General features: G+C 37.1%; 1 protein-coding gene and 1 pseudogene across 1 annotated transcript in view; one reads left to right on the forward strand and one right to left on the reverse strand.

Annotated features, from left to right (window-relative positions):
* LOC113933182 (BEN domain-containing protein 5) overlaps nucleotides 1-24,564 on the reverse strand; it is a 1,542,215-nt gene that overhangs the window by 891,131 nt on the left and 626,520 nt on the right. The window lies entirely within an intron of this gene.
* LOC113917100 lies at nucleotides 19,630-19,748 on the forward strand (annotated as a pseudogene).

The following is a 24,564-nucleotide window of genomic DNA, read 5'->3' on the forward strand; positions in this document are numbered from 1 at the left end:
TTTAACATTTGTTTTTACATTTGTTTATCTCTTGACTTAGAATCCTAATTGATGCAACAGAGTAATGGAGTAGTAAAAGGAAAAAGAACAAGGAGAAAAAAATATAGACCTTTTTATTTGTTTTTATTTTGTTATGTTTTGTGTCCCTGCAGCTCATTATCTATCAAATGTAACTTAGAAGTTATGCAATGCATCCTGGAATACAGGAATGGTTCAATGCATGCAAATTTATCAATGTAATATACTGTGTTGTCAGATGAAGGATGAAAATCACATGATTGTCTCAACTGATGAAAAAAAAGCATTTGACAAAATCCAATACCCTTTGATGACAAAAGCAGCCAAAAAACTAGGGGTAGAAGGAAACTACCCCAACATAATAAATGATATATAAGAAGATTCCACAGCTAACATCATATTCAATGGTGAAAACCTGAAATCTTTCTAAGATCAAGAACAAGGCAAATCCCCCTCTCTTCACTGCTATTCAACATAGTACCCAAAGTTCTAGCAAGAGCAATTAGGCAAGAAGAAATAAATGGCATCTAAATCAGAAAGGAAGAAACAAAAGTATTCTGTTCACAGATTACATTGGCTTATACATAGAAAACCCTAAAAAGTCCATACACACACTTGTGTGTACACGCAAACACACAGAATAAAAATATCAGTAAAATTGCATAACACGAAATCAACATACAAAAATCAGTTGGGTTTCTATAAACTAACAATAAACTATCTGAAAAGGAAATTAAGAAAACAATCCTATGTACAACTGCATTAAAAATATTTTAAAATAGAGAGGAACAAGATGGCGGAGGAGTAGGAGACCTGGATTTCATCTGGTCTCAGGAATTCAGCTGGATAGGGATCAAACCATTCTGAACACCTATGAACCCAACAAGAGATCGAAGAAAAGAATAGCAACAACTCTCTGAACAGAAAAGCGACCACTTTCTGGAAGGTAGGATGTGTGAAGTGAATCCGACACGATATTCGGGAGGATAGACGGTGGGGAAGGGGGCCTCTGTTGGCCGCTTCTGGCAAGTGAGAGAGCCCCGGAGCACAAAATCGGAACATTTAGAAGTCGGCTCCATGGAGGGACGTCACTTCAGTGGCTAAGCGGGGGGTGGAACCCTCATGGGACAGTGTGGTCTCAGGACCATTGGGGTCAGAGAAACAGCGGGGGTGCCTGAGTGCGGCACAGCTCCCAGGTATCAGAGCAGGGAAGCCGACTACAGAGATGGAGCTGAGGAGTAAGCTCTCAGCTCAGGGTTGCCATAAACTGTGATCGGTGACAGTTGGGCCACTGCTCCTCCAGCAGGGACCCAACAAGCAGCAGATCCGGGGAGACTCCCCTCCCTCCCCCGGGAGAATCGGCATGGGAGTGCACCACAGGGATCTGCTGGGTTTGGAGACTCCACACGGGGTCGGGTGCCAGAGAGAGAAACGCTCAGTCACAGGCCAGGTGAGCAGGGAGTGCGGCCGGAGACCAGGGAGATGGGAGTGACTGACTGCCTTTCTCTGGGGGTGCACTGAGGAGCGGCGCCCCGAGTTCTCAGCTCCTCCAGGGAGGAGATTGGGAGGCCGCCATTTTCACTCTCCTCCTCCAATGCTGTACGGAGACCTTGCAAGGAACAAAAGCTCTCAAGAGCAAACCCGAACTGATTACCTAGCCGGGACCGGCAAGGGCGGTGCAATTCCGCCTCTGGGAAAGACATTTGGGAACCATGGCAACAGGCCCCTCCCCCGGAATATCAGCACGAACAGCCAGCCAAGACCAAGTTTACCAATAAATGAGAACGGAAAAACTCCAGCGCTAGGGGAATACACCACATAGAATTCATGGCTTTTTTACTATAATTTATTAGTCTTTCAAAGTTAATTTTTTTTAACTGTTGTGTTTTTTTTTTCGAATTTTTCTTTATCCCTTTTCCAACCAACATCTTATCAATCCCTTTTTTTTAAAAAAAAATTTATTTTTCATTTGTAGAGTCATACTATATCCCTTCATAGTAGTTACCTTTATTTTTGGCATATATATATAAGTTGTTCTCTCTTCAAATTTGAGATACAGTTTCTTCTAAGATATCAGAATATACCCTAAATCTCTAGTGTATGTTTTTTTCCTGTCTCCGGCCTGATCACATTCACTCCCCTTTATTTTTCTTTCTTTCCTTTTTTTAAATCCTCTTCTTTATTTTTTCAAACACCTTCTGATTAATTCCTCTTTTAAAATTTTTTATAATTTTCATTTTTACAGTTATATTCCATCCCTTCATCTTATCAAACCTTATTTTGTAAATATATAAGTCTTTCTTTCTTTAAAATTTTAGGAGGCACTTTCTTCTAACAGACCAAAATATACCCAAAATCTAGTGTGTGGCACTGAACTATGCACCAGCCTGATCATATTTGATCATATTCTGTTTTTTTTTGTTTTGTTCTGTTTTTGTTTGTTTTTATCTTTTTCTTTCTTTTTCTTTCTCTTTCTTTTTTCTTTCTTTCCCTTTCTTTTCCCCTGGTTTCAGGCCTTTTCTGATTTCTTTAGAGTATATTTTTTGGGGACGTTGTTAACCTGTTAGCATTTTGTTCTCTCATTCATCTATTCTCCTCTGGACAAAAGGACAAGGCGAAAAAATCACCTCAACAAAAGGAACAAGAGGTAGTACCGTTGTCCAGAGACCTACTCAATATGGACATTACCGTGACGTCGGACCTAGAGTTCAGAATACTGACTTTAAAGATACTAGCTGGGCTTCAAAAAAGCATGGAAATTATTAGAGAAATGCTTTCTGGAGAAATAAAAGAACTAAAATCTAACCAAGTCGAAATCAAAAAGGCTATTGATGAGGTGCAATCAAAAATGGGGGCACTAACTGCAAGGATAAAGGAGGCAGAAGAGAGAATCAGCGATATAGAAGACCAAATGATGGAAAATAAAGAAGCTGAGAAAAAGAGAGATAAACAACTACTGAATCACAAGAACAGAATTCGAGAGATAAGCAATATGATAAGAAGAAACAACATTAGAATAATTGGGATCCCAGAAGAAGAAGAAAGAGAGAGGGGCAGAAGCTATAGTGGGGCAAATTAGATCAGTGAACTTCCATAATGTGGGGAAGGAAACAGGCATCCAAATACAGGAGGCACAGAGAACCCCTCTCAAAATCAATGAAAATAGGTCAACACCCCATCATCTAATAGTAAAACTTACAAGTCTCAGAGACAAAGAGAAAATCCTGAAAGCAGCTCGGGAGAAGAGATATGTAACCTATAATGGTAGAAACATTAGATTGGCAACAGACCTATCCACAGAGACCTGGCAGGCCAGAAAAGACTGGCATGATATATTCAGAGCACTAAACGAGAAAAATATGCAGCCAAGAATACTATATCAAGCGAGGCTGTCATTGAAGATAGAAGGAGAGATAAAAATCTTCCAGGACAAACAAAAACTAAAGGAATTTGCAAACACGAAACCAGCCATACAAGAAATACTGAAAGGGGTCCTCTAAGCAAAGAGAGAGCCTAAAAGCACCATAAACCAGAAAGGAATACAGATAATATACAGTAACAGTCACCTTACAAGCAATACAATGACAGTAGTTTCAAATCTTTCAATAGTTACCCTGAATGTAAATGGGCTAAATGCCCCAATCAAAAGACACAGGCTATCAGAATGGATTAAAAAACAAGACCCATCAATATGCTGTCTGCAAGAGACTCATTTTAGACCTAAAGACACCCCACATTGAAAGTGAGGGGGTGGAAAACCATTCACCATGCTCATGGACAGCAAAAGAAAGGTAGGGTGGCAATCATTCTATCAGACAAATTAGATTTTAAAACAAAGACTGTAATAAGAGATGAAGAAAGACACTATATCCTACTTAAAGGGTCGACCCAACAAGAAGATCTAACAATTGTAAATATCTATGCCCCTAACATGGGAACAGCCAATTATATAAGGCAATTAATAACAAAAGCAAAGAAACACATGGACAGCAATACAATAATAGTGGGGGACTTTAACACCCCCCTGACTGAAATGGACAGATCATCTAAGCCAAAGTTCAACAAGGAAACAAAGACTTTAAACGACACACTGGACCAAATGGACTTCACAGACATATTCAGAACATTCCATCCAAAGCAACGGAATACACATTCTTCTCTAGTGCCCATGGAACATTCTCCAGAATAGATCCCATCCTAGGTCACAAATCAGGTCTCAACCGGTACCAAAAGATTGGGATTATTCCCTGCATTTTTTCAAACCACAATGCTTTGAAACTAGAACTCAATCACAAGAGGAAAGTCGGAAAGAACTCAAATACATGGAGGCTAAAGAGCATCCTACTAAAGAATGAATGGATCAACCAGGAAATTAAAGAAGAATTAAAAAAATTCATGGAAACCAATGAAAATGAAAACACAACTGTTCAAAATCTTTGGGATGCAGCAAAAGCAGTCCTAAGAGGAACGTATATAGCAATACAAGCCTTTCTCAAGAAAGAAGAAAGGTCTCAAATACACAACCTAACCCTACACCTAAAGGAGCTAGAGAAAAAACAGCAAATACAGCCTAAACCCAGCAGGAGAAGAGAAATAATAAAGATCAGAGCACAAATCAATGAAATACAAACCAAAAGAACAGTAGAACAAATCAACGAAACTAGGAGCTGGTTCTTTGAAAGAATTAACAAGATTGATAAACCCCTGGCCGGACTTATCAAAAAGAAAAGAGAAAGGACCCAAATCAACAAAATCATGCATGAAAGAGGAGAGATCACAACCAACACCAAAGAAATACAAACAATTATAAGAACATATTATGAGCAACTCTATGCCAGCAAATTAGATAACCTGGAAGAAATGGGTGCATTCCTAGAGATGTATCAACTACCAAAATTGAACCGGGAAGAAATAGAAAACCTGAACAGACCTATAACCACTAAGGAAATTGAAGCAGTCATCAAAAATCTCCCAACAAACAAACGTCCAGGGCCAGATGGCTTCCCAAGGGAATTCTACCAAACATTTAAAGAAGAATTAATACCTATTCTGCTGAAACTGTGACAAAAAATAGAAATGGAAGGAAAACTTCCAAACTCATTTTATGAGGCCTCCATTACAGACCAATATCCTTGATGAAAATGGATGTAAAAATTCTCACCGAAATACTAGCCAATAGGATCCAACAGTAAATTAAAAGGATTATTCACCATGACCAAGTGGGATTTATCCTTGGGCTACAAGGTTGTTTCAACATCCGCAAATCAATCAACGTGATACAATACATTAACAAAAGAAAGAACAAGAATCATATGATCCTCTCAATAGATGCAGAGAAAGCATTTGAGAACGTATAGCATCCTTTCTTGATCAAAACTCTTCAGAGTATAGGGATAGAGGGTACCTACCTCAATATCATAAAAGTCATCTATGAAAAACCTACAGCGATTATCATTCTCAGTGGGGAAAAGCTGAGAGCATTCCCCCTAAGGTCAGGAATGCGGCAGGGATGTCCACTATCACCACTGCCATTCAACATAGTATTAGAAGTCCTAGCCACAGCAATCAGACAACAAAAAGAAATCAAAGGCATCCTAATAGGCAAAGAGGAAGTCAAACTCTCACTCTTTGCAGATGATATGATACTTTATGTGGAAAACCCAAAAGACTCCACCCCAAAACTGCTAGAACTCATACAGGAATTCAGTAAAGTGGCAGGATATAATGTCAATGCACAGAAATCAGTGGCATTCCTATACACCAACAAGAAGATAGAAGTGAGAGAAATTAAGGAGTCGATCCCATTTATAATTGCACCCCAAACCATAAGATACCTAGGAATAAATCTAACCAAAGAGGCAAAGGATCTGTTCTCAGAAAACTATAAAATACTCATGAAAGAAATTGAAGAAGACACAAAGAAATGGAAAACCGTTCCATGCTCATGGATTGGAAGAACAAACATTGTGAAGATGTCAATGCTACCTAGAGCAATCTACACATTCAATGCAATCCCCATCAAAATATCATCCACTTTTTTCAAAGAAATGGAACAAATAATCCTAAAATTTGTATGGAACCAGAAAAGACCCCGAATAGCCAGAGGAATGTTGAAAAAGAAAAGCAAAGCTGGTGGCATCACAATTCCGGATTTCCAGCTCTATTACAAAGCTGTCATCATCAAGACAGTATGGTCCTGGCACAAAAACAGACACATAGATCAATGGAACAGAATCGAGAGCCCAGAAATGGACCCTCAACTCTATGGTCAACTCATCTTTGACAAAGCAGGAAAGAATATCCAATGGAAAAAAGACAGTCTCTTGAACAAATGGTATTGGGAAAATTGGACAGCCACATGTAGAATGAAAGTGGACCATTTCCTTACACCACACACAAAAACAGAGTCCAAATGGTTGAAAGACCTAAACGTGAGACAGGAGTCCATCAAAATCCTAAAGGAGAACACTGGCAACAACCTCTTCGACCTCAGCCACAGCACCTTCTTCCTAGAAACATCGCCAAAGGCAAGGGAAGCAAGGTCAAAAATGAACTATTGGGATTTCATCAAGATAAAAAGCTTTTGCACAGCAAAAGAAACAGTCCACAAAACCAAAAGACAACCAACAGAATGGGAGAAAATATTTGCAGATGACCTATCAGATAAAGGGCTAGTATCCAAAATCTATAGAGAACTTATCAAACTCAACACCCAAAGAACAAATAATCCAATCAAGAAATGGGCAGAAGACATGAACAGACATTTTTCCAAAGAAGACATCCAAATGGCCAACAGACACGTGAAAAAGTGCTCAACATCGCCTGGCATCAGGGAAATCCAAATCAAAACCTCAATGAGATACCACCTCACACCAATCAGAATGGCTAAAATTAACAAGTCAGGAAACAACAGATGTTGGCAGGGATGTGGAGAAAGGGGAACGCTCCTACACTGTTGGTGGGAATGCAAGCTGGTGCAACCACTCTGGAAAACAGTATGGAGGTTCCTCAAAAAGTTAAAATAGTGCTACCATACGATCCAGCAATTGCACTACTGGGTATTTACCACAAAATGCAAATGTAGGGACCCGAAAGGGTATGTGCACACCAATGTTTATAGCAGCAATGTCCACAATAGCCAAACTGTGGAAAGAGCCAAGATGTCCATTGACAGATGAATGGATAAAGAAGAGGTGGTATACATACACAATGGAATATTATGCAGCCATCAAAAGGAATGAGATCTTGCCATTTGCAATGACATGGATGGAACTGGAGGGTGTCATGCTGAGTGAAATAAGTCAATCAAAGAAAGACATGTATCATATGACCTCACTGATATGACGAATTCTTAATCTCAGGAAACAAAGTGAGGGTTGCTGGAGTAGGGGTGGTGTGGGAGGGATGGGGTGGCTGGGTGATAGACATTGGGGAGGGTATGTGGTATGGTGAGCACTGTGAATTGTGCAAGACTGTTGAAACACAGATCTGTACTTCTGAAACAAATAATGCAATACATGTTAAGAAAAAAAAAGAAGAAGAAGATAGCAGGAGGGGAAGAATGAAGGGGGGTAAATCGGAGGGGGAGACGAACCATGAGAGATGATGGACTGTGAAAAACAAACTGAGGGTTCTAGAGGGGAGGGGGGTGGGGGTATGGGTTAGCCTGGTGATGGGTATTAAAGAGGGCACGTTCTGCGTGGAGCACTGGGTGTTATGCACAAGCAATGAATCATGGAACACTACATCAAAAACTAATGATGTAATGTATGGTGATTAAGAACAATCAAAAAATTAAAAAAGTATTTTAAAATAAACTTAATCAAGAAGGTGAAAAACTTTTACAGTGAAAACTACCTATCACTGACAAAATAAATGAAAAGAGACACAAATAAATGGAAAGACATCCCATGTATATGTACTGAAAGACTTAATATAGCTAGTGTCCATATTGCTCAAAGTGTTCTATGGATTCAATGGAATCCCTCTGAAAATCCCAATGAAAATTTTGCAGAAATGGAAAAAAATCCTAAAATTCTCATGTAAACTCAAAAGACTCTGAGAAGACAAAAACAATCTTGAGAAAGCAAAACAAAGCTGGAGGTCTCATGCTTCTTGATTTTAAAATATATTACAGAGATACAATAGTCATAACAGAATGGACATTATGGTACCGGCATAAATAGAGACACATAGAACAAAAGAACAGAATAGAGTGTCCAAATGTAAGCCCTCATGTCTATGGTCAAATGATCTTTGACAAGGGTGCCAATGCTACACAAGAACGAAAGGAAAATCTCTACAACAAATGGTACTTGGAAAACTGGATATTTATATGCAGAAGAATGAAGTTGTACTTTACCTTACACCATGTATAAATATTAGCTCAAAATGGGTTAAAGTTCTGAATGTAAGACCTGAAATTATAAAACTCCAAGAAGAAAACAAGGGAATAGCATATGACATTAAATCAGCTATGATTTCTTAGAGAGGACACCAAAAGCATAGGCAACCAAAGCAAAAATAAACAAATGAGACATCAAACTTAAAGACTTTTGCATAGGAAAGGAAACAATCAACAGAGCAAAAAGGTAACCTAAGCAACGAGAGAAACTATTTTCAAACCATATATATCATAAAGGTTGATAGCTAGAATATATACTCACAACAACAAAATAATCCAATTAAAAATGGGCGAAGAATTTGATGAAACATTTCTCCAAAGAAGATATACCAAGAAGCAAAAAATTCTCAATTTCAATAATCATCAGGGAAATGCAAATCAAAACCACAATGAGATATTACCTCACACCCCCTGGGATAGCCACATTAAAAAAACAAACAAAATAAACAAACAAAACAAATGTTGGTGAGGATGTGGAGAAATTGGAACCCTTGTACACCGCTGGGAATATAAAATGGTGTAGCCTCTATGGAAAACAGTATGGTGGTTCCTTAAAAAATTAAAAACAGTTACCATATGATCCAGCAATTTCAATTCTGGATATATATCCAGCAGAATTAAAAACAGGATCTTGATATTTGCATAGGCATGTTCACTGCAACATTCACAATAGCCAATAGTCGGAATCAACTTAAGTGCCCATTGACCGATGAATGGGTAAAGAAAATGTAGTATACACATGCAATGGAATATTATTCAGCTTTTTTAAAGGGGCAAATCCTGTCATATGCTACAAATGGATGAACCTTGAAGACATTATGCTAAATGAAAAAAGCCAGTCACAGAGTCAACTACTGTATGATTCCACTTATATGAGGTATCTAAAGTAATTATTTATACTCATATATTGTACACCTGAAAATAATATAACACTGTATATTAACTACATTGAAATTAATTTAAAAACATAATATAAAATATAAAATACAGTGGCTAAACTCAGGAAGCAGAATGATAGTTGTCAAAAGGTGGGGGAGGGGAAATTGTTCAATGGGTATAGAGTTTCAGTTTTGCAATATGAAAAAGTTCTAGAAATCTGTTGCACAAAATGTGCATATAGCTAACACTACTATACTATATACTTAAAAATGGTTAATATGGTAAATTTTGTGCAATGTTTTTTTACAGCAATAAAAAGAAAAAGGCATTAAGTAATATAGATTTATTGAATGAAAGACTAAAATAATTTTCATACCAAAGTAGTTCCAAACCCTCTAAGATATATCAAGGAGGGTTCCTATTATTTATTCTAAAATATATGCCTATATAAAATGTTCTAAATGAAATAAAATGAATGCATTAAAACTGTATTTAATGAGAATTTTCATGGTTAGCTCCTTTATTGTTTTTTGATGTAGATTTATTTTAATTATTGGTTACAATATTAAAGGAGGTTATATATTAAAAAGATACATCAACATTTGAAGGAGTCTTTAATGAAACTTCTTCATATCTTTTATACAATTTTCTAAGTGAAATTATTTTTAGCCTTAATATGAAAGAAACTAAGACAAGAGAAGGCATAAATATTGCAAAAAATCTTGGGCTTTGAAATTGCTTTCCTTTTGTCATCACTCACAGCAGGGCATCTACAATTCTTGGTATTCTGTGGCCTAAACTTTGTTGATGCTATGCTAACCCAAAGGGGATATAAATCTCTTGTTTAGGCAAAAACAGGAGCCAAATCTTTGCATTTCAGTTACAAAACACCACCTTTGCTACATATACACCAGGTATCTAAAACATCCAGCCATTTACTACATTACAAAATCTGCCAATTATATAATAGCCCCCAATGTAGTAAATTGTTTCCTATTTTACTCATGTAGTAGGCACTGTAAATTTTTACAATCCCTTTTGCTATTAAAATAGAAACATATAAGAACAAAAATGAATGACATTCATAATACCCTTTGACACAGAGATTTTAAACTATTTCCCATATTATTTTTAAATAAATAATAAAAAGATTAAAAAACACTAAACAACCCTAAATATTAGAACATGTTCATTAGCTATATTAGACTTAAAAAAAAAGAGTAGATGTACATATTTGTGTGTGGACAACAAAGAGAATGAGTTAAACTTTGGTATGATTATGCAACTGAATAGTCTTTGATTATTGAAGCTGTAATTGCAAAGACTATAGCTGGAATGGCTGCATCCATTTAAAATGTATAAACACAGGCGCCTGGGTGGCTCAGTCATTAAGCATCTGCCTTCAGCTCAGGTCATGATCCCAGGGTCCTGGGATCAATCCCCACATTGGGCTCCCTGCTCGGCAGGAAGCCTGCTTCTCCCTCTCCTGCTCCCCCTCTCTCACTCTCTCTCTGTCAAATAAATAAATAAAATCTTTAAAAATAATAAATAAAAATAAAATAAAATATATAAACACAAGGAGAATATTGGAATGAAATAGGCAATAATAAGATTGATTGTGCTTCCTACTGGGTATTTACCACAAAGATACAAATGTAGGGACCCGAAGGGGTACGTGACCCCAAAGTTTATAGCAGCAATGTCCACAATAGCCAAACTGTGGAAAGAGCCAAGATGTCCATCGACAGATGAATGGATAAAGAAGATGTGGTATATATACACAATGGAATATTATGCAGCCATCAAAAGGAATGAGATCTTGCCATTTGCAACAACGTGGATGGAACTGGAGGGTGTTATGCTTAGTGAAATAAGTCAATCAGAGAAAGACATGTATCATATTACCTCACTGATATGAGGAATTCTTAATCTCAGGAACAAACTGAGTGTTACTGGAGTGGTTGGGGGTGGGAGGGATGGGGTGGCTGGGTGATAGACATTGGGGAGGGTATGCGCTACGGTGAGCGCTGTGAATTGTGCAAGACTGTTGAATCACAGATCTGTACTTCTGAAACAAATAATGCAACATATTTTAAGAAAAAAGAAAAAGAGAAGATAGCAGGAGAGGAAGAATGAAGGGGAGTAAGTCAGAGGGGGAGACGAACCATGAGAGATGATGGACTCTGAAAAACAAACTGAGGGTTCTAGAGGGGAGGAGGGTAGGGGGATGGGTTAGCCTGGTGATGGGTATTAAAGAGGGCACATTCTGCATGGAGCACTGGGTGTTATGAGCAAACAATGAATCATGGAACACTACATCAAAAACAAATGATGTAATATATGGTGATTAACATAACAATAGAAAATTTGAAAAAAGATTAATTGTGCTTCAGTGAGAGGATTAGTGTTAATTTTTTTTTCAAAATCGATTTTGTTTTTATTATTTTTGGAAAACAAATGTCAAATAAAATGAAACATATAAATCTCTGTTTACTTGGTAATTCAGCATATCATCTCTTTAGTCTCTGGCCAGTTACTTCAAATACTAAATTTTGTACCAGCTGAGGGTGACTGATCAAGACATTTATTTCAGACTTGGAACATAGGGTTGTTCAGCTCTATTGTGCCTGACTTTGGAATTATACAAGGAGCTTCAAATTGCCTTCATAGTCTCTCTAGCTAGTTAATTCAGGTCAAAGCTGTGAGACCTTAGGCAAAATTTTTAATCTCTTGTAATTTCAGTTTTCTCAGCTATAAAATAATACTTACCTCATGAGAATTAAATGAAGTAACGCTTATGTGATGGTGTCTAATATCATGATACCATGCAGAAAGGCCTCAGTAAGTGTTACATGGATGACTCAATTTTTAAAAATTTATGAATGAATGGATAAATAAATGAATAAACAAATGAATGAGAAAGAGGTCAGTTATTGAGTTCTAGTTCTGACATATATTAGCTGTGTGGCCGTAGGCAAATAACTAAACTTTTCTCAGCCTCAGTTTTCTTCCTCGTGTACTGAAAGAGTTAAATAAAAAAGATCTTTAAGTTTCCTTTTAACTCTAAATTCTACAAATTCTACATGGATGACAAGTGTGATATTAGCATTACATGCAAAGAAAGGGATATATATTCTCTTACCTTTGTGTGTGTGTGTGTGTGTGTGTGTGTGTGTGTGTGTACCTGATAATAAGATAATCCTTATGCTCTTTCTAAAAGAAACTCTCAATAATCATTTCTTTTAAGGCACACTTTCAATGAAGTAGCCCAACCTACTTTATTAAATATTTGACTATTTTATAGTTAACATTAGAAGATTTTCAAAAAACATAAACTGGGGAAAAAATCAGCCTGTCAGCTTAGACTCTTTTTATCCTATCTTTTCACCATGTATGATTCCATTCAGATTTTAAGTATTGAACTAATAGATACCTAAACTGAAGAAGGTTGGTGTGTGCTGACAAAAATGTGGTGATGATGTCAAAACATTCAAAGATTCAGTAATCTTTACTATTCAATCCTCATCACTCTGTTAGTTTTTGCTATTATCTGTCTCTACATGTTTTCAAAGCACTGATACTGCTGATATATTTGAACATCTTTCTGATATTAATGTATTTATAATTCATGCTAAACTTGTGTACCCCTTATTAACTTAATCATATACAACTTTTCAGATCATTAATGCTTTCCATAAATGTTCTAATAAGTAAGAATTACAATAAAGTCATACCTATGAAAGGCTAGGTGGCATCATAGGAAGAACACAAAATTTGGAATCAGATATCTAAATTTCAATCCTGGCTCTCTGCCAGTGTGGCCTTGGTGAAATTACTGAGCATCAGCTCATTTGTAACATGGATATAATAAGATGCCTAATACATGCTACTGTTGTAAAGATTAAACAAGAAAATGTATGAAAAATATATATAACAGTGCTTAACATTGTCAGGTGCTCATTAATGTTCACCAGGGAGTTGATTAAATTAATATACTTCAATATCATCATCTTATGCCTATTCCTAAAATAGTCCTTCTAGTAATTCAAATAACAAATACAAGGATCAGCAAACATTTCCACAAAGGGATAGACAGGAAATATTTTAGGCCTACAGGCCACACAGTTTTTACTGCAACTATTCAATTCAAACAAAGTAATATGAAAGCAGCCAAAGATGTAATACATAAATAATGGGCATGACTATGTTACAATGAAACTTTATTTACACAAATACCTGGACAACACAAAGGCTGGGGTCACAGCCTGCTATCACATTATTTAAAGCACATAATTTATGTTACCTTAGTTCATCCTCTCAAAAACCTGAAGGAAGGCAGGCTGAATAATCATATACCCATTTTTAAAAAGATTTTATTTATTCATTTGACAGAGAGAGAGAGAGACAGCACAAGCAGGGGGAGCAGCAGAGGGAGAGGGAGAAGCAGGCTCCCCACCAGGCAGAGAGCCCAACATGGGGCTCAATCCCAGGACCCTGGGATCATGACCTGAGCTGAAGGCAGATGCCCAACCAACTGAGCCACCCAGGTGTCCCTCTTATATCCGTTCAACAAATGAGGAGAACGAGGGTGTGAATAGACTTGTCCAAGATCTTACAATAGTAAGTATCAGATCACACAAAAGTGAATCTTTAATTCTTCATTAAATATGCTACAATATGCCTAAAAATGAGTCAAGTTAAGTGAAAGTCAAAGCATTTCCACAAATGGATCAATTATTAGTACATAATATCTGAGGTAGTAATAGTAATATTCACTTGCTGTAAGTTGTATCACCTAATTTCAAGTTCTCTGGAGGACTCTGGTACAAGTAATAAGGAATGGTCCAAAACATGCTGTGCCCTACTAATGAGTGCCTCATCACTACAAGCTTTCAAACAAAAGTCAAATGCCCTCTGTCATGAAAACTGAAGAATGGATCATGGATAGGTAGTGAGAAAGTTACATAGAATTATGGCTAACACTTCTCCTAGAGCTGAGACCTAGGTTTCTTGGACACAAAATACAAATACATCAGATATTTTGGAAAGATCACCTGAGATTAAATCATGTTCCATTAAAAAAGAAATGTTTACAGGAAGAAAACCATGGATCACAGCTTAAATGAGAAAAAAAATGTTAAGAATGAAGAGGTGACTTGGAAGAAGTTAAAACAAGGTAACTAGAATTACTTGGTTGAAGGCCCAACTTGGAAGCATCAAGAACCTCTTGGAGAGAAGGATCTGTAGTGCTGCTCGCTCCTTTTTTCATCTAAGAATGGAGAGGGAAATGATCACATGGATTTGCTGGCCCAGAGGGAAGTTAGAGATTGTGACACCTTTTTAACTTTTTTTCTTTTTTATATGTGAGGGACTAGAAACTCAGAAAGAAAAAGTGATTTAATTAAGGGCAAACAAGAGTAAATAGAGGAATAAGTCCTAAAATCCACCCTGCCAGCCTCCAAAGCCCTTTGCTCTTCTATTCACCTAGTTGCCTATTACCTTATTTTAGTCCTACCACAATCCTGCAAACTAAATTCTATTATTCTCATTTTATAAATGAAGAGGCTAAAAAAGCCAAGTAAGTCAGCTGGTAAATAGTGGACCTAGAATTCAAATTCGGCTTCTTGATTTCTAGTCAAATACTGCCTACCATCTTAAGCTCTTTCTCATGCCTTAAGCTGGTTTCCTGACACAACTTATTATAAATACTACTGAGAGCTCAGTAAAACATTTAAAACTTGGACTCATTTATAAATGTCACCACAAACATCCTGACTTGAGAGGAAATCTGAGCTCTTGTATATAGAACTGATAAACAGTGAGGGAAACGGAGGAACTCTTGTCCTCTGCCCTTGGAAGACCCTTTTAAGGTTTTATATGACCAGGAAATCAGATTAGCTACTACAGTAGAAGTAAAGGTTTAAATTTCTGGGTAAAATGAATTATGTATATTTTTTTAATATTTCACTAGCTTGACTTACATAAAAGTATAATCCAATTGAGGATTCTGATAATTGTAGAACTCCCAAATGCAGGCAGCAGGCTGAGCAAGGAGAAAGATGGTCATCCTGTGAATAACCAACAAAATTCCACACCAGGCTATTCTCCTGGATTCTGTTTTTATGGATCCAGTTAAATATACTTTGAGTCCTATTCTCTGGTAAATCAAATTCATTTCTAAGTGATTTGTGAAATGAAACAAAATGATGATTCTATAGATGGAATGGTCAGAGGCACAAAGCAGTGACTGTCACCATGGACAGTTATGTTCATGCACCAAAAATAATTTGATTACTATTTAATCTTGTAATTTTCAGAGAGGCTTTGAGGTCCCAGAGGATCTGTCCAGTATGCTGTTAGATCTATAAAGTCTTCTTTAATTTTCCTTAGCTTCATTCTGCCCTTATAGAGGGATATGAAGACCTCAAATGGCCTGTGTTCTTGGTACTAGAGGAGGATGATCAGTTATAGTAAGAATAGCATTTACTTTGCAATATATCCTAAAAATGGTAGATTATAATGCTGCAGGAAAACTTCACTAATAATGAAGGAGACACACCTAAACATCTATAAGGAAGAAACTCTATCATGTGCCAGCTTGGGTCACTCTGTAAAGGATGCAAGGGTAGGGTTGCGGTGCTGCAAGCTGTGCACACTGTTTCTCTTCCACGGGGAATGCATAGTCACTGTGGAGACCTGGCCAGCTGGGCTGCTCAGTGAAGGTGTGTGCACACTCAGTGGGTGTAATTTTAACAAGTTGTGTAAGTCTTCCAGAGGAGGTGGGGAAATAAAGTGTTGGCAAGTTTTGTGCCGATCTTCTGGGGGAGTGGACTGGCAGTGCTGAGAGCAACACTGCTGGGTGGGGGGAGCAGGGTGTGGTGTCAGCAGATTAGGTAGTGAATTCAGGTCCTGCTTGGTTCTTACAGGTTGCCTTGTGATCATGCTAGTAGGTAGTGGAGGGGAATAGCACCTGTAGGAGCCTTGGTTCCTGGAGAAGTCCTTCATGGAACTCGGAGATTAGTAACTAATTCTCTCTCCCATATGCCCCAGCTGTTTTTCAAACTCCTGCACCTAAGTTGTATCTCCATGGACTATCTGTTGTGCTATCTTTTTAAGGGAGGAGACTTAGCTTCCTAATGCCCCCTTGGTTCTCCCAGAGCAGAACCCTCTGATTTTTAAAGTTCTAGGCCTTAAGTCTTGCTTCCTGGTTGTAAGACCTCATGAAATTTGACCCCTCTGATTTTTAAAGTGAAATGATATGGGATTTGTCTTTCTTGTGCAGGCTCCCTGGTATTATAGTCTATTTCTCACCCCACTCTGTGCCTGCAACTCCCTTCCTCTGGCAGCCAGACCCAGGGGATTTAGCTCCCTACTGCTTCTCTGCTCTTCCTACCCTCTTCGACAGGAAATTAAGGAGTCAATCCCAGTTACAATTGCACCCAAAAACATAAGATACCTAGGAATAAATCTAACCAAAGAGGCAAAGAAGCTTGTACTCAGAAAACTATAGAATACTCATGAAAGAAATTGAAGAAGACAGAAAGAAATGGCAAAATGTTCCATGCTCATGGATTGGAAGAACAAATATTGTGAAAATGTCTATGCTACATAGAGCAATCTACATATTCAATGCAATCTCTAGCAAAATACCATCAACTTTTTTCAGAGAAATGGAACAAATAATCCTTAATTTGTATGGAACCAGAAAAGACCCCGAATAGCCAGAGGAATGTTAAAGAAAAGCAAAACTGGTAGCATCGCAATTCCAGACCTCAAGCTCTATTACAAAGCTGTCATCATGAAGACAGTATGGTAGTGGCACAAAAACAGACACATAGATCAATGGAACAGAATAGAGAGCCCAGAAATGGACCCTCAACTCTATGGTCAACTAATCTTCAACAAAGCGGGAAAGAATATCCAATGAAAAAAAGACAGTCTCTTCAACAAATGGTGCTGGGAAAATTGGACAGCCACATGCAGAATGAAATTGTACCATTTCCTTACACCATGCACAAAAATAGAGTCAAAATGGATGAAAGACCTCGATGTGAGACAGGAATCCAACAAAATCCTTGAGGAGAATACAGGCAGCAACCTCTTCAACCTCAGCCACAGCAACTTCTTCCTAGACACATCGCTGAAGGCAAGGGAAGCAAGGGCAAAAATGAACTATTGTGACTTCATCAAAATAAAAAGCTTTTGCACAGCAAAGGAAAAAGTAAAAAAATCAAGAGACAACCAACAGTTTGGGAGAAGATATTTGCATATGACATATCAGACAAAGGGCTAGTATCCAAAATCTATAAAGAACTTATCAAACTCAACACCCAAAGAACAAATAATCCAATCAAGAAATGGGCAGAAGACATGAACAGACATTTTTCCAAAGAACACATCTAAATGGCCAACAGACACATAAAAAAGTGCTCAACATCACTCAGCATCAGGGAAATGGAAATCAAAACCTCAATGAGACACCACCTCACACCAGTTAAAGACAAATCCCATAGCATTTCACTTTAAAAATCAGAGGGGTCGAATTTCATGAGGTCTTAGAACCAAGAAGCAAGACTTAAGGCCTAGAACTTTAAAAATCAGAGGGTTCTGCTCTGGGAGAACCCAGGGTACATTAGGAAGTTAACAAGTCAGGAAACGACAGATGTTGGCAAGGATGCGGAGAAAGGGGAACCCTCCTACACTGTTGGTGGGAATGCAAGCTGGTGCAGCCACTCTGGAAAACAGTATGGAGATTCCTCCAAAAGTTGTAAATAGAGCTACCCTATGACCCAGCAATTGCACTACTGGGTATTTACCCCAAAGATACAAATGTAGTGATCTGAAGGGGTATGTGCCCCACAATGTTTATAGAAGCAAAGTCCACAATAACCAAACTATGGAAAGAGTCCATCAACAGATGAATGGATAAAGAAGATGTGGTATATATATATATATATAATGGAGTATTATGCAGCCATCAAAAAATGAACTCTTTCCATTTGCATTGACATGGATGGAACTACAGGGTAGTATGCTAAGTGAAATAAGTCAATCAGAGAAAGATAAGTATCCTATGATCTCACTGATATGAGGAATTTGAGAAACAAGACAGAGGACCATAGGGGAAGGGAGGGAAAAATGAAAGAAGATGAAACCAGAGAGGGTGACAAACCATAAGAGACTCTTAATCTCAGGAAACAAACTGAGGGTTGCTGGAGTGGAGGTGCATAGGAGGGATGGAGTGGCTAGGTGGTGGATATTGGGCAGGGTATGTACTATTGTGAGCACTATGAATTGTGTAAGACTGATAAATCACAGATCTGTACCCTTGAAACAAATAATACATTATATGTTAATAAAAAAATTAAAAAAATAATGTAACAAGAGATAAAGAAGGACACTATATCATAATAAAGAGGACAATCCAACAAGAAGGTATAACAACTGTAAATATATATGCACCCAACATAAGAGCACATATACATAAAACACAAATACATAAAACAGCTAATAACAAACATAAAGAAACTAATCTATGGTAATACAATAATAATAGGGGACTTTAGCACTCCACTTATATCAATGGATAGATCATCCAAACAGAAAATCAAGGAAATAGTGGCTTTGAGTGATAAACTGGATCAGATGGAATTAACAGATATATTCAGAACATTCTGTCCCCAAACAGCAGAATACACATTCTTTTCAAGTGCACATGGAACATTCTCCAGAAGAGATGACATATTAGGTCACAAAGCAAGTCTCAACAAATTCAAAAGATCAAAGTCATACCATACATCTTTTCTGACCATCATGCTATGAAACTAGAAATCAATCATAAGAAAAAATCTGGAAATAGCACAAATACATGCAGGATAAGTAACATGCTACTGTACAATGAATGGGTCAACCAAGAAATCAAAGAAGAAATAAAAAATTACATGGAAACAGATGAAAATGGAAATGCAGTAGTCCAAAATCTTTGGGATACAGCAAAAGCAGTCTAAGAGGAACTTTATAGCAATAGAAGTCTACCTTAAGAAGGAAGAACAATCTCAAATAAACAACCTAAACTTACACCTAAAGGAGCTACAAAAAGAACAAATGAAACCCAAAACCAGCAGAAAGAAGGAAAAATAAATAATAAATATTAGAGCAGAAATAACTGATATAGAAACTAAAAACCAATAAAACAGATCAGTGAAACCAGGAGCTGGTTATTTGAAAAAAATCAACAAAACTGATAAACCTCTAGCCAGACTCATCAACAAAAAGAGAGGACTCAAATAAACAAAATTGCAAATGAAGGAGGAGCACTAACACCTAACATCAGACACAGTGGCAGTATCGTAGCCAATGAGGTTTATCCGAGGTGCAATTATTGCTAATAGAAAAATACAAATAATTGTAAGGGAATGTTGTGAAAAATTATATGCCAACAAATTGGACAGACCAGAAGAAATGGATAAATTCCTAAAAACATATAACCTACCAAAACTGAATTTAAAAAAAATAGAAAATTTCAACAGACCTACCATTAGCAATGAAATTGAATCAGTAATCAAACAACTCCCAACAAACAAAAATCCAGGACCAGAAGGCTTCAGAGGTGAATTCTACCAAACATTTAAAGACAAGTAATTACCTATTCTTCTCAAACTATTTGAAAAAATAGAAATGGAAAGAAAACTTCCAAATTCATGCTATGAGGCCAGCATTACCCTGATAACACTGACCAGATAATTTAACTTTTGTATCTGACACCACAAAAAAGAGAACTATAAGTCAGTACATCTGATGAACATAGATGCAAAATTCTCACCAAAATAATAGCAAACTGAATCCAAGAACACATTAGAAAAATCATTCATTACAATCAAATGGGTTTTATTCCAGGGATGCAAGAGTGGTTTAATATTTGCAAATCAATCAACATGATACATTGCATCATTTCAATAGATGCAAAAAAATTATTTGACAAAGTACAACATCCATTCATCATAAAAACCCTCAACAAAGTAGTTTTAGAGGAAACAAACCCCAACATAATAAAGGCCATATGTGAAAAGTGCACAGCAATAATCATACTCAATGGGGAAAAATTGAGAGCTTTTCCCCCAAGGTCAGGAATAAGACAAGGATATCCAGTCCCACCACTTTTATTCAACACAGTACTGGAAGTCCTAGCCACAGCAAAGAGACAACAAAAAGAAATAAAAGGCATCCAAATAGGCAAGAAAGAAGTCAAATTTCCATTATTCACAGACAACATGATACTCTCTGTAAAAAACCCAAAAGAATCCACCAAAAAACTACTAGAACTGATACACAAATTCAGCAAAGTCACAGGATACAAAATCAATATACAGAAATCTGCTGCATTTTTATAAACTAATAATGAAGCAGCAGAAGGGGAAATGAAGAAGACAATTTCATTTACAAATGTGCCAAAAATAATTAAGTACCTATGAATAAACTTAACCAAAGAGGTGAAAGACCTGTACCCTGAAAACTATAAAACATTGATGAAAGAAATTAAAGACAAGAAAAAGAAATGGAAAGACATTCCATGCTCATGGGTTGGAAGAAAAAATATTGTTAAAATGTCTATATTACCCAAAGCAATCTACACATTTAATGCAATCCCTATCAAAATACCAACAGCATTTTTCAGACTAAAACAATCCTAAAATTTGTATAGAACCACAAAAGACACCAAATTACCAAAGCAATCCTAAAAAAGAAAAACAATACCAGAGGTATCACAATTCCAGATTCCAAGTTATATTACAAAGCTGTAGTAATCAAAGCAGTATGATACTGGCACAAAAGCAGACATATAGATCAATAGAACCAAATACAAAATGCAGAAATAAAGCTACAACTATATAGTCAATTAATCTTCAACAAAAGAGGAAAGTATATGCAATGGGAAAAAGACAATCTCTTGAACAGATGATTTTGAGAAAACTGGACAACTACATGCAAAAGAATGAAAGTGGACCATTTGAACCATACACAAAAATAAACTCAAAATGGATTAAAGACCTAATTGTGAGACCTGAAACCATAAAAATCCTAGAAGACAGCACAGGCAGTAATTTCCCTGACACTGGCCATAGCAACATTTTTCTCGATATATCTCCTGAGGCAAGGGAAATAAAAGCCAAAGTAAACTATTGGGAGCACATGAAAATAAAAAAAATAAAAAAAATAAAACTTCTGTACAGTGAAGGAAACAATCAACAAAACAAAAAGGCAACCTACTGAATGGGAGAAGATATTTGCCAATGACATATCTGATAAAAGGTTAGTTTCCAAAATATATGAAGAACCTATACAACTCAACACCCCAAAAAACAAATAATCCAATTAATAAATGTGCAGAAGATATGACTAGACATTTCTTCAAAGAAGACATGAAAATGGCCAACACACATGAAAAGATGTTCAACTTCCCTCACCATCAGGGATATGCAAAGCAAAACTACAATGAGATATCACCTCACACCTGTCCGGATGGCTAAAATCAAAAACACAAGGAACAGCAGGTGTTGGCAGGGATGTGGAGAAATAGGAACCCTCATGCACTGTTGGTGGGAATGCAAACTGGTGTGACCACTGTGGAAAACAATATGGAGATTCCTTAAAATGTGAAAGTAGAGGTACCCTATGATCCGGTAATCACACTACTGGGTATTTACCCAAAGAATACAAAAACACTAATTTGAAGGGATGCATGCACCCCTATGTTTATAGCAGCACTATTCACAATAGCCAAACTATGAAGAAGCCCAGTGTACATTGATAGAATGGACACATAATGGAATATTATTCAGGCATAGGAAAGAATGAAATCTTCCCATTTGCAACAACATGGATGGAGAGAGAGAGAGTATCATGCTAAGCAAATTAAGTCAGTCAGAGAAAGACAAATTCCATATTATTTCACTCATATGTGGAATTTAAAAAACAAAATGAGTGAGCAAAGGGAAAAAAAGAGAGAAAGAGACAAACCAAGAAACAGACTAATTACAGAGAACAAATGATGGTTATCAGAGGGGAGGTGGGTGCAGAGATGGATGAAAGAGTTGATGGGGATTAAACAATACATTTTTTGTGATGAGCATTGAGTAATGTTTAGAATTGTTGTATTACTATATTGTGTACTTGAAAGTAATATATCACTATATGTTAACTATACTGGAATTAAAAGTTTTAAACATTTTCAAAAAGAAAGAATACTGGAAGAAAAGCAGAATACAGAGGAAAAGAACTTAGGAGAGTCATTCAGCCTTTACTGAGCCCACACTATGGATAAGCTCTGTTCTGAGAACTGGCTGTTCTAGATGTAATTTGATCTCAACATCTGTTACTGCCATAGTGTGCCCAGGTGCTGAAGTGACAGAGGCTACAGATTTGCCTGTCTCATATCATAGTCACTAGCTACATGTGGCTATTTAAACTTAATGCAAAGAATATGACATAAAATTTAAAATTTCTTCCTTAGTCACACTAGCCACAATTGAAGAACTCAATAGTCACACGTGGTTAATGGCCACGGTATTAAGCATCATAGATATAGAACATTTCCACCATTGCAGAAAGTCCTAATGGACAGTTCTGCTATAGATATTTGGCTTCAGGATAGCTAGTTGGACATCATTTCCTCTGGAGCATAACAGCCTCCAAAACTGGCCAAATGGCTCCTGTGGAAGATGCAGCTAAACAGGGAACTATGTTTTTCAGAATGACTTTTCCTATGTGGTTTTGGCTTAACGTTGGTCAATTGAGGAAACTGCACATGATTTGGAAGGTGAAAATAAAGCAGCAGCCATTAGTCTCCATAGATCTTTGCTTAGTCAGATGTTGTAACATCAGACACAGAGGTATCTCAAGGATTACAGCTTGTCTTTCCTCTCCCCTGCTCTAATTTCAGCTCTTTCCCCTTATTGTTGGCCCTACTAACTGGAGACCCCAGATCTACCAAAAGATGTCTGGCTGCAGACTCCCATCAGCAGCAGCTACACAGAGTCAATGGCTTTCCATAGACCTCTCCATGATCACACACTGCTGTCTCACTTTGACATCATGCTTCTCAGACTGACAGGGTGGTGATCCTTTTCTGATTCTCCAACTCCCCCTTCTTAATCATCACTTCCTTAGATCCTCCCACAGTTATGTAATATCTAATTCCCTTAATGAAACTTCTATCCCCTTATAGTCATAATGATCTATTCCATAAAATGTCTGAAAGAGCTAGAAAGAGCTCTATTCTGGGAGTTGGAAAGCCTCAGAACTATGGTATTGCTAAAAGAACACAGATTTTGGAGCCACTCAGATAAAGATTCAAATGCTGACACTGCTATTTGTTAGATGCTTGCAACCTTAAGCAGATTATTTTATCTCTGTTTTCTCTTCTCCATAAGAGAGATAACACGTTCATTTTACAGAGTCAATGAGACTGTAAAACAACAAAATATATGGCAAAGATCTAACAGTGTGAGGCTAAAATAGATGCTGAATCAATAGTAATGCTTACTTCTTTGCCATACTAAGATTTAGTCCTCAGCCCATCATCTCTTAGGCATGTGAATTAAAACAAATGACTTCAACCTTCTCAGACTGAGGTTTCTCCTCAGACCTTATCAAGCTTCTAAAGTGATATACATCTCAGGTTCCTGAGTAAAGAATCAATAGATCCTGGAATGTAATCCAGTTAGTACAATCTCAAAGTCTGAATCTTTTTCAAGAATTGGGCTTTCATCAAACTCTAAGAATGGCTTTTCTTTTTCCCCAATAGAGGAAATTCAGTCAGTTGTTCAAATTCATTTCTTCTCCCAAATGGTTTTTATGCCATCCTTCAAAACCTCTAATATTGCCAATGAATTAAAGTTATCTAACTCTGGCACTTGGAGGAGACACTTGCTGGTATGAGCCAGAGCCCAAATGCCTCAAATGTATTTGTGGTAGGGGCAATCCCTGAATAGGTAAACCACTAATATACATGAGGCTCAGGCCAGACAATGGCAAAAGAATTACAGCTTCTACACACTAGTTTTGCCTCACCATGCCAATTTTAGACCTCAACTAATATGCAGTTGCCAACTGTGTAAACACATATACATATATAAATATACTTGAAAGATAGATAAAATAAGATAAAGAAGATAAAAAGCATAGACAAAATACTTAAAGGAAATTCACAAGCATGTTAACATGGGTTCTCACTGGTTAGTAGAATTATGAGTGCTTTACTCTTT

The sequence above is a fragment of the Zalophus californianus genome, chromosome 4 (assembly GCF_009762305.2).
Source record: "Zalophus californianus isolate mZalCal1 chromosome 4, mZalCal1.pri.v2, whole genome shotgun sequence".
NCBI classification, from domain to species: domain Eukaryota; kingdom Metazoa; phylum Chordata; class Mammalia; order Carnivora; family Otariidae; genus Zalophus; species Zalophus californianus.